Raw genomic sequence first — 10880 nt, 5'->3', positions numbered from 1 at the left:
GGCAATCTAGTATCAGAAATCTGAACTTTGGTAAGAAAGTCAATAAAGTATTGATTTCTAGAAGTCCAGTTGATTTTTGGATACACGTCGAAGCTAGTGGGAGCATAAGTCTTATGCTATTAATCATCATGTTAGTGGGAGCATGATAAAGGTTTCAAGTTAGCAATGTTAATTATAGAAAACAAAAGGTCTCAATTGGGAAAAGTTGTTTTGCTATAATTAAGGGAGATGAAATTATACTTCATCTCAAATCTAAAAGCTTAGATTGAGGTCTTAATCGTATTTAGTCAAGAATATATATATGAATTTCATGTTGGAATGGCTCAACATAAGGAAATTCTATGTATGGGTTCATTATTTGCGTTCTAAAATTCGATTATGATTATGGCATCCCTTTTCATAATCTGAATTATGAGAACTTGGCAAATAGAAATGGAAATATTATAGCAAAAGACTGGTTTAGTCTTTATGTGAGACATCATGAATCGTGTCCCATATGCTTCGGATATAGGATCGATTACATGTGCTATATTCATCCTTTCTAAAATTTTCCAAATGCCTGGGGCATTATGAAGGGAAAAGGTCTAGAATTAGATATGACTAAAATGATTAAGCAATTGTTGAGGACAATCTAAGGTTTACCAAGGATTGGTTGCTCAAGGACAGTTGGAAGTATAGTGTTGACTTTGGAAGGACCATATTGACATAGTCTGAAAAGAGGCAACTCTTGTTCGGAAGTGATAGTCAAAATGGAATATGGAAATGGTTCAAAGTTAGAAAGTATTCAATCTGTAAGATTAGGAAACTTAATGCAAGAAGGATGTTTCCAAGGAGTTGATCTCCGTTGGAATACTCTGTAATGATTGTTGCCAAGTCTGGTTGAATTTGTGCATAATCATTACAAGAGGATCAATGCATATAAGTTTAGAATCTAACAGATTTCAGTAAATGGCATGAATTTGGAATTCTTGCATTTGCAGTAAGGGTTTGGGACTGTGAAAAGATGATCATTGGAGTTATGCTCAATTGAACTATTTCACAAAGTAAAGATCATAGACAAACATAGTATGCATACTTTGTGTATGGCATGACTAGTGTTTAGAAAACATAGTGTACATGCTTGGAGCATGGGACAACTATTGTTTTAAATTCAAGTATAAAGTTGATAAAACCAAAACAATGAATAATGAGTAATCAGTATGGTGATAAATAAAAGTGTTTATTTATATTCATAGGGTTTGATACCATATTTGATTCATTTATTCTTGTGTTTCACTTTGCATGTTTTGACTTCCAGAATAAACTAGGTTATTCTTCTGGAATGACTAAATTATTCAAACCATCCACAGTCGGTCATATGTTGGAAGTAGATATGAATTAAGACTGTCATGGGTTGGCTTGTAGAGGTCTAAGATGTTGGACAAAGGGCTACAACACTCATGAGTGCTCATAAGTTTTGAGTATTGGATTCAACCCGCACTCATTGGAATCACTTCATGGATTTTATCACGAGTGATCATGAGACGATAATATCTTATATTCTTCAAACCTAGAGATATGAGTTGTTACTATGAGTTGGTTGTACATTGATTGCACGAAAACGCATTCGGTAACTCGGTGTTATAAAACGTGCCTTTGTGTATGATTCAACAAGTAGTAGAACAAGCAATATGAGTCAAAGTTTATCCATTCCTTTTACCTTCGGGGTAAAAGCGATATCTGTGGGCCCCTCGAGGATTTAATGATGATACATGTGAGTGCTTGGCCAAGCCAGGACTGATTTGATTTGTTCAATCAGTCAGTCATCATGAATCAGAAATCGGGAAACAACAAATGGACAGAGAGAATGATTATAATCCATGTCTCAGTCCATATGATATCTAGAATGGAGGAATATATGATCCCTTATCTAATGGAGAAGTTCGTTGACAAGATCAGAGTTCGACAGTGGCTTTAAGAGCTACGATTTCCAGTTAGGTTTTGAAGTCATACTCAATAATAGTTTTAGACTTATCCAAGTGGGAGACTGTTGGATTAATGTCTAAGTCCATAACTATATTTAGTATGTACTTGACCCGACCCGGCATGGTCCATTTGGGTTGCACTTCACCGGCACAATTTATACGGATAGTATTTTGAGAATAGTATATTTATGATTTATATTAATATATTATAAGTTCTAATATATTAATATAATCATATTATTTAATTAGTATTGATCAAGAATTAATTTATAATTAATTAAGTGATCAAAATGAACTAATTAAATATGGACTCTTAGATATATATGTGTAGTGGGCCAAGTTCATTTAGGTTGGGCTAAGTCTTCATGGATAGTCCATGGAGCTTTAACCCATGGATCCTAGGAAATGAAAGGTCATGGGTATTAGGGTTTAACCCTAATCCTCCACATTATATAAAGATGTCCTTGGTTGGTGAAATGGGCACTAGTGTGGGTACACTAAGAAGGCTAGCCAATTTCACTAGAGAGAACCAAGTATCCATATGGGAAAATTATGGAAATTAGGGCACCCATTTATGGGAAAATTATGGAAGGGTCTGGCCATAAGAATTAGGGTTTCCCATGATTTTCTATAAATAGACTCATATCTCCATTCATTATTTCTCACGCAAAAATATTTCAAGAGAGCAATCATTGTGATGTTAAGAGAACATCCTTTGGAATAGTTAGTAAGAAAGAGAGATTCATTTGTTTTGAGAGCTCAAGTGAAGTGTATCCTTTGTGTGTGATTTTAATTGTTCTTGAAAGTTTAATAAAAGACAAAATTATGAAAATTATGTGGTTTTGGTCCAAAAAAGTTTAGTGGTGCATCGGTGGTCCAATTTCGGACACTTTGTGTGATTTTGGTCCTTATAGTTAGCATTTTTTTGTGTGGTTTTGGTCTCTACCCCACCTAAAATGACTAATACTCCCTTAAAATTGTTTTTTCTATTTCTTTTAATTGAATTGTAATTCCTTTAATTAAAAAGAAAATAAAAAATATATTTCACCCCACTTATCTCTCTTTCTCTCTCTCTCTCTCTCACACACACACACACACAAAGAACTCAACTTTTGGGATCAAGCATTCACCCAAAAAAATCATCGGTGTTCTTTAATGTGTTTATCAACAAACTTTTCAGATCACACGTAGCTCAAATCTCAAATTGATGTACCCCTCCTTCAATCACATTCCTAATGAAACTTCAATAGACATTGCTTTATTTTACCTTTCTAATGGTATCACAAACTCAGTAGGATGAACCATATTAAAGTGAAAGGGTTGTTTCGGTCGCTTGATATAACCAATGAGGAGAAAGCAGGTTGTTGTTTGTTGGCATTATTTGCATTGACCAGGTTACTATTATGAATCCAACAACAAGAATATAATAAGGGATCTAATTCTAACGTGAATGTAGAAATTGAATGTCGTGAACTCTATAACATGCTTTAGACCATGATATGAACCACCAACACCAATTCTTGTGAAGCCAACCTAAAAATATATATGGGAAACTATGTCTTAAGTACATAAAATAACAGATTGATCAAAATGAAAGGGTCCACACTTTTGTAACAATCCTTTCTTGTCATTTTTCAAGTGTATAGTCAGTTGGTCGGATATCTTTTAGAAATATTTATCCGGACAACACTTGATTATATAGAAAGAGAATTTAAGCTTAGTTATGTAGATATATTGATAATGCTTTGCAAAAATCCAAAAAAAAATATGAAAACTAAAAGAAGATTAGTATTTAGTGCAATTACCACCTAAATCTGAAAAATACAAAAAATAGCAATGTACTTTGTTTTTTGGAAAAAAGGAAGCAGATTGCATAAAACAAAAAAGGAGTAAATTCAAAGTACATTGTTATTTAGTGCATTTACCACCTAAATATGAAAACTGGACCAAATGGCAACATACTTTGTTTTTTGGTAAAGAAATCAAAATAGATTGCAAAAACCAAAAACCAAAACAACAAACAAACAAACAAACTTGCTCAACAATGGAATTGTCTGTTAAAGGGATTCGTTCCTTGTGAAGCTCGTTATATCCTTTCTTGTAGATCAACTCCTACACACTCTTCAAGTTACTTTGGGAATCATATGTAGAGTTTGACACCTGCAATAAGAGAAATAGTAAGTAAATAAGCTCCAAAAAAATCATAGCATTCAAATGGCAGAAAAGTAAAAACACATCATATTTGGCATGTGTTTCTATTTTATAAGTTCCAATGCAAACTGCAATACATGATGGACACACACAAAAATTTAACAAAAATAGGATATGATATTAAATAGAATCATGAAAGTATGCTGCCAGTTTCAATCAATTAAGATAGTTAAGGACTTAGGGTTTTTGGCTTGCGTCATTCCAACACCCAAATCATATTAAAATCCATGAGAAATGCTAGAACTAACACCATCCACTGCTATCATTGGTTGTATGAATATGTTCTTACTAAATTGTGGGAGTAGGTGTGTTCCATCCATATATTGTGACTCCAAGATGGGAAGTAATTGCTTGCACAGTTATAGATTTTCCAATTCCAAGAAGCCTAGTAATCACAAGAACATGATTGCAATGATTGTTGTTTTTGATTTTCATTCTTTCTTTAGTAATTACAAGGTTCATGCGACGTAATCTTCCCAATAACATAACCTGTACACAATACAAATGGGTAAGAATTTAACCTAATCTGTGTAGATTGTAAAGATTTGAAACAAAGACAAAAAAATATTGAGGGTCCGCCTGCAAAACAAAAAAAATCAATGGTCATAAGGTAATCTGGTTATTTAACCTAATATGTGTTAGCTTGTAAAGATTTGAAACAAAGACCATTTTTATAATGAGACGTAAGATGAGTAATGAATTCAATGTTTCCTGGTTCAATGTTGCATTTCATCGAACATGTGGTGTGCCATAATGAGTTAGCGAGCTAAAAGTGTAAAACACACCACCCACATCCAATTGGAGGGAACAAATATAATAGAACAAAATTAGTTGATAACTTAATCAAAAATTGAAGCCAAAAATGGAAGAAGTAAATAAAAAATCAATACAACTTACAAATTTTAGCACAAAATCGAGTGACCTGATAGGATAAGAGAAGTTATAGCTTTCTTGGGACCCTGGGCGCTACTTCCTCCATCCTCTCCACTGCCTTACAACTTTCAACATGGAAATCAAACATGAAGTTGTAATCAAATAAAACAGAGATCAATAAAGATGGAATTTTTTGTTAATAATCGACTTCTAATACCAGCCGACGACCCCAAAACTCAGCCAAAGAAGCCAAAACCGGAAGGCAATTCAAATACTTCAAGATAACTGCCAAACAAAACTAGAGTATCAATTCATGAAAACAAAATCGAAGGTATGATATGCCGACATAGATGGTTAAAAGGGAAGTGAGATGTCGTCAAATCATAGGACTTACCTTCTATGTTGCGGTTGAAAACCGTAGTCCTTAAAATTTAACCACACGAGGTTGAACTAAGTGTGCCTGCATTCACTAATCGAATAAAAATCAAATTAACTTATCAAAGAAATATGCCCTAGATTTACCCCCCCCCCCCCTAAATAAACTTACATCCTTCCTAAATCAAAGTACATAAAAGAATCACTTGCTGTACCAAGAAACGTAATGAAGAGTTTATAGGTGTGTTGGACAAAAATGAAATTTGTTGAAGCAAAAGTGAAAAAATAAAATCAATAATCGACTTGAGAAGCGTCCATTTGAAAAAAAAATCAAACCTCAAATTGTTTGTTGCTTGAAGGATGTACCTTCGTTATCCTGCTTCTCTTTTCCATCTGCCGATCGGAAGCAGCGACGTGGGGCGAGAGGAAATCAAAGTCAAATCGAAGCTGCCTGAAAGGAACAATCGGGAAAATATGAGAAGCAGTAGGGCGAAACCGAAAAAATCTGTGGGAAGCATCGAGAAGAAAAAAGATAAAGAAGGGATAAGATATACTAATTGTCACTCACAACCATCTTATTGGATGCGGAAACAACTCATCTCCCGGAAAGCCGTCTTCAGCGCAAATCAACACAGAAAAGGTTTCGTCTTTGAAGAATGAATCGTGACAGGTAAGTCAAAAATTAAAAGCCATGGTGGAGGCGTGAAGATGAAGAGACCCACATAGGATATGGGGTATAAGCAGAGGACATGAGAGGTGTCGTATGGAGGAAAATATGTGTAACCTAGATGTATTGGGAAATCATTTATTGTCTGAAACCAAGCAAGAGCTGGCGAACAACTTTGGAGGAAACGACATGAAGGAAGAAAACCCAACAATGAAGTATAGTGACGCCACCATGAAAGAATCAAGTTAAACGAAGAACATAATAGAAGAAGAAAGAAGAAACAGAACAAAAGATGAAGGGTGAGTGGGCCCGAAAATAAACGGAAACAACAAAGCACGTGTACCCAACGACGCATGAACCAAAGGCGGTAGACGTTCACAAAAACCTAACGATGAAGCAAAGGACCCAAAAACAAATCCCTAAGAAATAGCGTGGCTAAAGTTAAATAAAAGGAAGTTTTATGAGAAAAGTAGAAGAAGGAAAAACTTTACTCTTGGTAAGGTTCCTCACAATTAAGGACATTGTGGCTTGTGGATGGGTCGGAGGGAAACACGCATGTGTGGATCTTATAGGGGTATCCCCTCTCGTGGGCCTGAGGGCTAGGGGTTTCACAGCGGGACATGCTGCTTTATGATAGCTTATTTTATTTCCTTACTTTTATTAGTTTATTTTAGATATTTTAACTCTTTTTAATTATTAATGCATTGTATATTCTTTATTTTCTTTATTATGGATCGTACCGGGTGCTTTTTATTTTGCATGAGGAATCTTGTAGGGTTTTGGAGCTTATCGCGATCGTGGATTAGATTGAAGACGGACTTGTGGGCTCCCGAGGAATTGTTGGGCTTGGCGGAATCAAAGAAGAAGAATTGGGATTTTAAAGTTAATGGCTTGGATTATTTAGGCTTGTGAAGATGGATCATAAATTTCTAATTTTGAGTTTAGAGCATCCATTTGGTAGTTAAATGATGATTGGTGGATTCAAATTACATGGACAAGGGGGGACCAAAGGAATCTTTGGTAGTGGAAGGGTGGAGTAGTGGAATGGTGGACCAATGGCAACACAGCAGCGTTTGCGCGGGTGGAATTTCAGCTGCGCGAGTACCCACGCAACTGCCCAGTTTTGGGCATTTTGGTCATTTGGCTCACCATAACTCTTGGGGGGATCAGATCTAGAGGCTCATTGACGATTTTTCACCATTGGAGACCCGCAAGAGGCGATTTTGGGAGCTAGGAACCATTTCCTTTCATCTTTCCAAATCTTAGGTAGTTTCTTTATGCAATTAGATTATTGTTCTTGTTACTTTGTTGACATGAGTGGCTAATACTCTTATTTGGTTGACTTTGGCTGAAAACCAATGAATGTTTGTGGGTTTTGAAGGATTTATGTTGATTATCAATTTATTCCATGTTTATGATTCTAGTTTGCAATTCTTAAGCTTATTTGATGCTTTGATCATGAGCTTAGCAATTGAATGAGAAATTGTTGATTTGTTTCTTTGATTTTGCATTGGATCATTGAATTTATCTAGAACAAAAGCTTTATGATGGTAGAAATCATCTCTAGCTTATGAATCATAACTCCTTTATGGATGTGTAAGCATTTGACATCCTCTAGGAATTGGGGATTCCTTCATTCTTAAGGCTAATTGATTTCTTCGGATCAATTGCTTCAATTGACCCTTGATCTTAATTAAGAAGGTGTGTTGTGGGCTTCTCCAACCTCCATACTACCTATGAGGAATCTTGGCATCTCATGCTTCATGATTGCTATAACCAATTTGGGATGAAGGATAAGCTTTGTATTAGATCCTAATGATAAACACATAAATGTTCATTGTGTTAAATTGCCATAGTTAACCAATTATTCCTAACCTTTGAGCATCTCATCAACTTGCTTAATTGCAAGATTTTTAATTATTCAACTTTTTTTTTAGTTTTCAAGGAATCAAACACCCCCGTTTTTTTAGTCTAATTGTAGTTAATTAGTTTAATTACACTAGTTCTTTTGGATTCCATTGGTGATTGAATACAACCATTTCCCCGAGGATCGATATCCCTTTTTACCATTATATTACGTTTTATTTGCAAACAAATGGTGTAATTTGCTTGGTGGACTTGACATCCCACCACTTTAAAAGCAGCCATAAGCAAAGTCACCAAACATGAGAGATTGTGCATGAAAAATCAATATGTGTTCATACCATTTGCATTTGATACGTTTGGTTTCCTCGTACCAGATGCGATAGAGCTTCTTAAAATAGTACAATGAATCATGCATAATAATGTTATATCCCCTAGATCTTCGAATGTAGTCTTTAAAAGAATTAGCTTTACTATTCAAAAAGGCTTAGCGGCACAACTTGTTGCCTGTTTGCCATCTCACTCATTGTACGATGACAATTGAACTTTTAGTTTAATTTAATGGAATGAGTGTTGACCTTATATATAATAAGGCAAAGACGCTAAATTTTGTCCGAGGGCCACTTATGTCAATAAAGAAAAGATGTTGTACAGGGCCATTTCTGTAAGTAATGAAAATATGTTAATTTTTTTCTATAAGTATTGAAAATATGTTAATTTTTGCCCAGGGGCCATTTACATAAATAAGGAGAACTTTTTGTCTATACACCATTTTTGTAGAAAATAACAAATATTGTAAATTCGGTTTTGACACTGCACTGAACAAAAAATCGAACCGCATAGTGAAAATACCGCAAAATTTTGAAACACAAAAATCTAATAGTACAATTTATGTAATTGGAAAAACCGCATTTACGGTTTGCAATTCAATTTCAAAACTACAATGAACCATATCATGCGCACTTTTAATAAGTTATGATCGGGGTGAACTTTTTACACCCATTCCGTGGTTTCATGTGTAATGGTAATATGACTCAAGCCCCTATGCAAGTTGAGAGGATCGAGCTAACACTTTGTATATGCTTTGAGTTTACTATCTTGTCCTTAGAATGAACCACTCTTGTGAGAATAGAAACTTGGGAAATGGGAAATGGGAAACAAATGCATATGCACTGCATAACTTTTGGTGATTTATTGTTGGTTATACTAATGGGGTTATAGTGTTTTTATCTACAATTTCTTCATTTTCCCGATCATATTAAAACAAAGTAAAGGAAACGAGAGCTAACACAACAAAGTAAAGGAAACGAGAGCTAACACGAATTAGGTTTTTTCGGTTAATAATCCATTAAAAAAAAAGACAAAGAAATAACAAAACAAGAACTAACTCATAAAATCTTAATATTGTTAGGATTTTTTACCGTGTCAAATATATCCGAGATGTCGCGTATTTCAGTTTACATTCCAGAAGTTCAATAAGTAAGGGGGCACATAGTTCCGAACTCACTTCGGAACAGGCCAGTCCGGGCCGTACTCAACTACATAATAACCCGTTGCGGACTAGGTGGCCGTTTTTCAAAATAGTAAATAAATTAATTATTTTCTTTAAATTGTCATTATATAATGGTTAGTTTGATTAATATCTTTGTTATGTAATGGATAATAAAAACATGCATGAAAGTTTTAGTTTTGAGTAAATAAAAAATAAAACTTATTATAAACTGACGATCAAATTACTAAATGTTAAAAAATCAAATTCAATATGGATTTTATAAACTAACAAAAAACATATGGATACGAAAGTCAAAGTACACTTCAAGGTTATATATGTTAAAAAAATCAACGACAGTACTGCTGTATTAGTATAGAAACACCCATATCGAAAGAACTATTTAGCACATAGAAATAATTATTTAAGATTAGAAGAAATTTAAATGATTAGAAATTTGATGTGTTGAAATCTACAAATATTAAATTTGGATGTATTGGATGAATAAAATAACAAATAAAGTGTTCAAAGGTGTTTAGCGATGCTTGTGCATCGGCTTCAACTCGTCATTAATATATTTATTTTCTTGTCGTTTGTTTTCTAATTATTTAAGTTTTGCTGGACAATTTTCCAACATGATATGAAGGCAACAGTCTTATATTCTATGATGTATTCATTTTTAATTGATATTGAATGTTAATTGCCAAATGATTTATTAGCGTCTTGTGTAAAGTAATTCGACAATTAACTTTACAAACTAGTTTTTTTTGGAACCGGTGGAAATTTATTAAACCCAACACCTAAAAAAGAAATAAGGTGGGGCAAAAGAAACAAAAGACAACAAATGGGTCGTTTGATAATGGCTAACTGGGTTAAAGCTCACTGAGTTAGAAGTTCCGATTGATTTAACTTCTGACGGAAACCATACTGTTTGATTTTATGTCTCATTAGTTTTGCTGAATGATAAAAATGACATTTTTACCCTTATGTTTTCTTTTTATATAAACAATTTTCCAAACAAAGTTGATGTTTAAAAGACAATTGTTTCACAAAATATTTTCTAACTAAATATAATTTGAAGATATTCAAATATATCATACATTTGATTTACAAAACATGAAATTAATATTGTTTATACGTCAAAGGATTTGAAATAATAGAACTAACAAATTGCAAAATTATTCAATATTAATTTTTATAAGAAAAATATTATAATCAATATGTTATTAAAATATTTAAACAAATCTATTAATGTACATATACGATTATTGAAAATAAATATCTTTAACTAATACTATTATACGATTATTGAAAATAAATATCTTTAACTAATACTATTAGTATATGAAATTATAACAATTTAACAATAAATTCCTAATAGTTATCACTTATCATATTATTTTTAGTTGTATAAAGTAAGAAAAGAACAAGTACTCAT

General features: G+C 33.5%; 1 long non-coding RNA gene across 3 annotated transcripts; it reads right to left on the bottom strand.

Moving 5' to 3' along the window:
- Window positions 1-3820: 3820 nt before the first annotated feature.
- On the bottom strand, window positions 3821-6322 carry LOC145062775 (uncharacterized). 3 transcript variants are annotated; one of them, XR_013687714.1, is made up of 7 exons: window positions 5992-6322; window positions 5760-5874; window positions 5443-5517; window positions 5266-5333; window positions 5073-5173; window positions 4465-4664; window positions 3821-4124 (listed from the first exon to the last, which is right to left on the bottom strand). It is a non-coding gene; the product is annotated as an uncharacterized LOC145062775 (long non-coding RNA). The 3 variants fall into 3 exon arrangements; XR_013687713.1 differs by having other exon boundaries at window positions 5073-5333; XR_013687715.1 differs by having other exon boundaries at window positions 5073-5333; window positions 5443-5508.
- Window positions 6323-10880: the final 4558 nt, after the last annotated feature.

This window comes from Lactuca serriola, chromosome 7, assembly GCF_051521515.1.
Source record: "Lactuca serriola cultivar US96UC23 chromosome 7, Lser_US96UC23_V15, whole genome shotgun sequence".
In the NCBI taxonomy this organism is placed as follows: Eukaryota; Viridiplantae; Streptophyta; class Magnoliopsida; order Asterales; family Asteraceae; genus Lactuca; species Lactuca serriola.
This window is presented reverse-complemented; position numbering and strand designations above follow the sequence as displayed.